This window comes from Ochotona princeps, chromosome 18 (assembly GCF_030435755.1).
Source record: "Ochotona princeps isolate mOchPri1 chromosome 18, mOchPri1.hap1, whole genome shotgun sequence".
Lineage (NCBI taxonomy): Eukaryota > Metazoa > Chordata > Mammalia > Lagomorpha > Ochotonidae > Ochotona > Ochotona princeps.
The window spans coordinates 9,703,477-9,709,797 of record NC_080849.1 but is presented as its reverse complement, the minus strand read 5'-3'; positions in this window follow the sequence as shown (position 1 = coordinate 9,709,797).

Sequence of the window (6,321 nt, the reverse complement as noted above, 5' to 3'; positions counted from 1 at the left end):
TTCTGATTCCCAGACCTGCCTCATGGGTGTGGCTTCCTCCCTGTACACACACACACACACACACACACACACACATGCATGCACTCACAGTGATTCTGGTGCACAGTGATGTTGAAGGACCAGTAGCACAAATGTGTTAATTTGCAGTGACTGGATTTAAACTCCTTTGCTCTGCTAGAGTTTTTTAATCTTCATGTTGCAGATTGTTAAAGTAGCTCCACTCTCTTTTTCTTGGACACAGCTTCCTTTGTTACGATCATTATCTGCACCAACTTGCTGCTACAGATAATTTATGGGTTTCTACTACTAGTGATTTGCTCCTATGTCCTCTTTACTTTTTATTTTTTTATTTATTTGAGAGGAGGAGAGACAGAAGCAGAGAGAAAACAGTATCTCCACCTGAGGACTCACTTGGGTACAGCCAGGGCTGGGCCAAGCAAAAGCCAGCAGTCCGGAAGGCAATCTGAATCTCCCATGTGGGCAGCAGGGAACTGAGCACTGGAGCCATGCCTGTTGCCTCCTAGCAAATGCATTGGCAGGAAGCTGGAATCAGAATGGAGGTGGGGCTTGAACCTGTGAAGCCAATATGGGATACAGGTGTCTCAATCAGCAGTGCCCAATGCCCATTTTAAGACACATTTGATGTTGCGCAAAGCATTGTGTGAGTTCTGTGGGAATACCAATGAACAGACACACTGGGTCCCTGCCCTCCACGTAACTTAGGTCTAGAGGATGACCAGGCTCAGATGCAAAGACTATGTGCGTGTGAATGTAGGGGCAGAAGTATGGAATGGGGTTCAGTGAAGGAACGTCTGATCCCAAGGTTTCACAGTAGAACCCTGCAAGTGCCTGGAATTATAGCATATGAATCACAGAGGCCCCCGAGCTCCAAGGGAAACTGAGGACACTGGATAGAAGGAATCATTTCTTAAATCCCATTATAGGAGATGAAGAACAGGATACAGAGGTCTCAAAGACTCTGACCTCAAACCTTCCACAGAATAAGGAAGAAGGTAGTTCGTGCATTTCTCTCCTGTCCCCGCACCACCAAACTCCTTTAAAGTTTTATGACAGCTTCCCTCCCACCCCTGAATCCCCCTTTGCAAGGATCTGAGATTTGTCATTTCCTACATTCTCCTTGTTATTGAATTAGTGCTGTCACCTTATAGATTGGAGTGCTTTTAGTGGGAGGTATATTCCTCATATGTCACACAGGAACAGTGCATTTAATTTCAGATTAAACGTGGGAGGATAGAGCTTAAACCAAGGCTCTAGTGTATTTGTCAAGAGTGTTACCTGGGTTCCAACCTCATGCTATTCTTCACTCCTGGTGACCCGGGGCAGCAACTCTGAGCACTGCTTTTTTTTCTTTCTCATTTATAAAATACGGTAAAAATAAACTATGCAAAATAGTTATTGCTGGCATGTTTGAAAGGTCTTATTTATGTCACTTGGAAACATGCGCACACAAGGCACCCTGGGTGTGGTTTCACCTGCTGGAGAGAAAGGATTTGGACTTGGTGCTTCACAAGCCTGCTTCAGAAAGGAACTGTATTTCACCTTTTTCCGGCTCAGTTGCATCAAGAACTCGGGCAACTGAGTCAGCACCTCGGTTGGTGTTTCAGTGGAGGAAGAAGTGGGAGTAGGGAGAGAGGGTCAGGCCAGTTTCCACCTGGGAGGCTCTGCCTGTGGCGGAAGCTCTCCCACGTGTGCTAGTTGGGCCCCTGGAATGGCTCACCTGGAGGTGGGGAGAAGGGCGGGCGTGAGGAGGCGGCGTCAGTGGCCTCAGGTGAGAGAGTAGTTTCTGTTGGGAAGCTGAGAGACCTCGCACTTCATTAAGGGAAGTCCCTGAATTTCTATTTAAGCTGTGTGATCTTTGACTCATAAGAATGAAACATGGGCGTTGTAGAAAATTTGGAAACTTTACAAATAAAATAATCATTTTAATTTCATCAGCAAAAAGTTATTGTTAAAAATTACTTTGTGTATTTTCTTCATGTCTTCTAAGAGTATACTTAGCTGGCATAAAAATAAGAATCCATGGGTACATTACAGTAAGAACCTAAAGCTCCCAGAACTTGCGCTCAGAAGTTACTATGACATGTTTTGTCTCACATAAAATTAGGATTTATACAAATATATTGTAGCTTACTTTTATGCAACCTTTTGAACATTAAACATATGTTTATTTCCTTATTGGTATCAATCTGGTCTCCAGTTTTTCTATGACACATGATATGACCATGGGTATCTGCACGCCATAGCCATTGACCGTGTCTGTGGAGAGGTTTCCAAGGTCTATGTTATTGAGTCAAAGGAGAGGAATATTAAAAGGTAATAATATACTCGTGAAATAGTTTCCCTAAAGAGTTGGTATTTACTAAAATGTATCTTAAAATTTATACTTTTATGAATTTTGAAAAAGTGTTCTATTTAGATTTTCATGTTTATTCCTTTTGTCCTAGAGAATAATGTAGAAAATTATAAAATGTTCCAAATGATTGGAACAAGCGATTGTGAAGCAACTGAGTCACTTGGCTCTTTTACCTAATGAGTGAAACTTGAGTCTGAGATAGTATTAAGTTAGGTCTATTTCGTGGTTATGTCACATTCAAAATCAGTCATTACTATTAATTTTCAAGGATATTTAATCTCTTTATTGGTACAAACACCATTTGTTTCTTTTTAAGAGGGTTATTTGTTTGACACACACAGAGGCAGATAAACAGAAACTTACAAACACGGAGAGGATTCCCATTCCCATCTTTTGGTTCACTATCCCAATGCTCATGAACAGATTTCCCAGACAAACTGCGGGGAACCAGCTGTGGAGCCATCACCACTTCTTCTTGGGATATGCATGGAAGTGCCAAGTGGGGGAAGAGCTGGAATTCAAACTCAGACTCTCCTCTGGGAGGTGGGCCTTCCAAAGGGCATCATCCTAAGGGCCATGCCATCATGTTGTTGTATACCCCAGGATTTCTTTTCTTTCTTTTTTTTTTTGACCTTAACCCTTAAAAAAGCTCAGTGGAAACTTGTCTCTCTACTGCCTATCATACAGAAGATTCTGGAACTCCAAGAGGTTGTTTCTCATCCGATGATTCATTTCAAGTGAGTGACAGAGTGTGACCTAAAATCCACTCTGCGGTGCAGCCTCTTCCCACATCATCATCCCATTTCTGTGTACCCATCAGTCAAACCTCTGGGTATATTACAGCATTAAACATTTCACAGGGTCTTGGCTTCTAACTCTTTACTTTTTAAAAATCGTTTAGTTTTCTTTTTCTTAAATGGTTTTCTTGGTAGGAAATGTCACCCTATTTCACACAGCAGTTTGTCATTTAATGTAATGTTGCTTCTGGACAAACACCAGAAGTTGATAAGACAGCATGCAACTGTTGGATTCTCGCAATGGAGTTCTTAGGGTAAAGAATTGTGCATCTGGAGTTTGAAAGCATCCTTTTCTCTGTATTAGTAAGGAACTTCAAGATAAATTCCCCTTTGTATTTCTGACATTGGGCTTTCCATGTGTGGAAAAGAGATGGTAGTTTAGAGTAGCAGGTGGGGGCCTTTACTGTGTGACCTGCCTGTGACAGGTTGGGCATGTGCAGGCTTGGGTTATGTTCTCCTCGGTGGGAGACCCCTCATGTGAATGTGATTCCTCGGGAGGGGAGAAATACCTGATGATGTGTAAATGTCTGGGGAGAATGCTTGGAGATTGGTGGCTGAAACTCGTCTTCTTGGAGATGGGGGGAGCGGGAAGAGAGAGAGAGGGAGAGAGGAGATTCTAAGCATGCTGTAACAAAGCTCCTTTGAGTTGTTCCTGGGAGTGGCTGGGTGTGTTAAGGCATCCCTCTGCCAGAATGCTGAGTCATCAAGTTATTATGTTTGCAATGCTTCAACCTAAAACGAAGGGAAAACACTAACACAACAGTCTCCAAGGTTATTCAATATTTGGGCCAAGATTACTTTTGTTGAGCTAGATGAATTAGTGTTTGATAAGACTGTATAATGGGTGAATGTATAATTTATTTTTTAAACTGTGTTTTTCTCCTTCAAAATCAAACTTTTCAAGACACATGGATATGATCAAGAAAATGTCTTTTTTTTTTTGGTGGTGGTAACTAAAAGAGACCACTAAAAATTATTTTTGGAGTTAGAAAGCAAATGCATTTTTTCCCTGTAGGCCTATATCTAATTCTCATTAAAAGTTTTTAAAGAAACACTTATTTTATAAATGTAAAGTGTTTGGGATAATCAGACACCATATATATTGAGAATTGGAAGACATGTACCTGGTATTTAGGGAAATGAGAAAATGTTTCAGGTTCATGGGTTGAGTTTGTCATAGTTTGAGTCTACAATCTCATCACCAAGTTGGGTAATTTCCTGTTCATTCATTCTATACCCTCTATGTGCCAGATACACACTGTGTGTCAGATGCTCTCTAAGCTCTATTTATACAACAATGAATAAAACTGAATCGATTGCTGTTTAGACTTTGACTGTTTAGTATGCAATCAATGGCAAACATAATAAGTCAATTGTGTCATATAAGGCGCTTCATAATAAATATCTTGTAAGCACATTTAAAAAACTCCTTGCATATGAGCATTACATTAGAAACTGTAAAATCTGGTTGTATTATCTACCTCCTTCCTATGGGGTCCGATTTTATTGAGAAGAATGATTCAAAGTGCCCTGGAGTTGGCTTTTCACAGGGCCACATGGCAAGAGATTGAAGAGCATACTGACCATAGTATCAAGGCCATTTTGATATTAGTGCTTTCTAAGTTATTTATGAGCAAACCCCTCTTCCCATTGGTCTGAAGCCTGTAAGCATGATTCTTCGAGGTATTTCCTTCAGGATGTGTATGTTTTACACTGTAACTGTTGCTGTAGAATCTCAGGCTTACTGACATTTAAAGTCAAACTGTGGTCTCCTTAAGACCAATAGCTAAGTCTTGGACCTCTTGGTATCTGCCCTGGGTCCTGCCCAGAGACTGACACAGTCAGCAGTCACTTCAGTAATGCACTTATTTGATCCATCACAAACTCCAATAAAACTGTCCAGTTGAAATGTCTAGACAGAGTAGGAATCTACATGTTAAAAGCAGATTAAATGATCTATAAAATTATGTATTTAAATTAATTTTCATCTACTTGAAAGGCAGAGTGAGAGAGGAGATAGACATCTTTCACCTGCTGGTCCACTCCCTAAATGGCCACAACAGCCAGGGTTGGATCAAGCTGAAGTCAGTGGGATGCTTTGCAGACATACCTGGCTAGGGTGCTTTGTGTCATGCCAGTTCTGAGTCTTTGTTGCTTTCCTCCCAGTGGCCAATGACGCTGCTTCCCTGGCTCTTCCTCTTCACCCCGACTGAAAGGGTCATGCTCTCAGTCTCTTTTGTTGTTTGCACCTCTCCCGTGTCCCTTTGTGATTTGCTGCCAGGCACATTTATTCTTGTGTCTCATATCTTCCAGCTCAACTATTTGAGAGAGAGGAGGCCTATTTTACATGCCTAATCGAATGGCGCCTCTAATGTCCAAGCACCCAGAATCATTGGTTTCCTCTGGGTGTTGCTGAATTCTTGTCAATGGAAATGATTCTGCTTGGGTTGAGACACATTGCTCAAGAGCTCGTGCTGTGATTGAAGAGCAAGTGCCTTAAAATTAGTGGATCATGGGGCCCAGCGTGGTAGTCCAGCAGCTAAAGTCCTTGCCTTGCACATGCTGGGATCCCATATGGGCCAGCAGCCCCGCTTCTCATCCAGCTCTCTGCTTGTGGTCTAGGGAAGCAGTCAAGGATGACCCAAAGTCTTGGGACTCTGCACCTGCATGGAAGACCCAGAAGAGACACTTGGCTTCAGATTGGCTCAGATCTGGCCATTATGGCCACTTGCGGGAATTATTGGACAGAAGATCTTCCTCTCTGTCCTCCTCTCTGTAAATCTGACTTTCCAATAAAAAATAATAAAAAAAATTAGTGGATCATGGCAGCAAGCATGAAGCAGGTGTTCCATACATAATCATGTTGACTTAGATGTCAATATTGTGTGCCAGCCAACTTTCCCTGAGACTACATGAGGAACAGGCAAAGTGGTCAAAACGATCACACAGGAGGTGACCATAACTCTATGTATATGACACATGATTTTACAAAGAGCCCAAGGCTATGGAGATCAGGCAATTGCTTTAGGATTGCTGAAACAGTGAGTGGCAGTCAGTTTGCTAATTTGTGACTCTAACCCAAATTCACATTTCCCTTAGTATGGTTGGATCTTGGGAATTTTTTGGGAAAAGATTTGTTTATTTATTTAC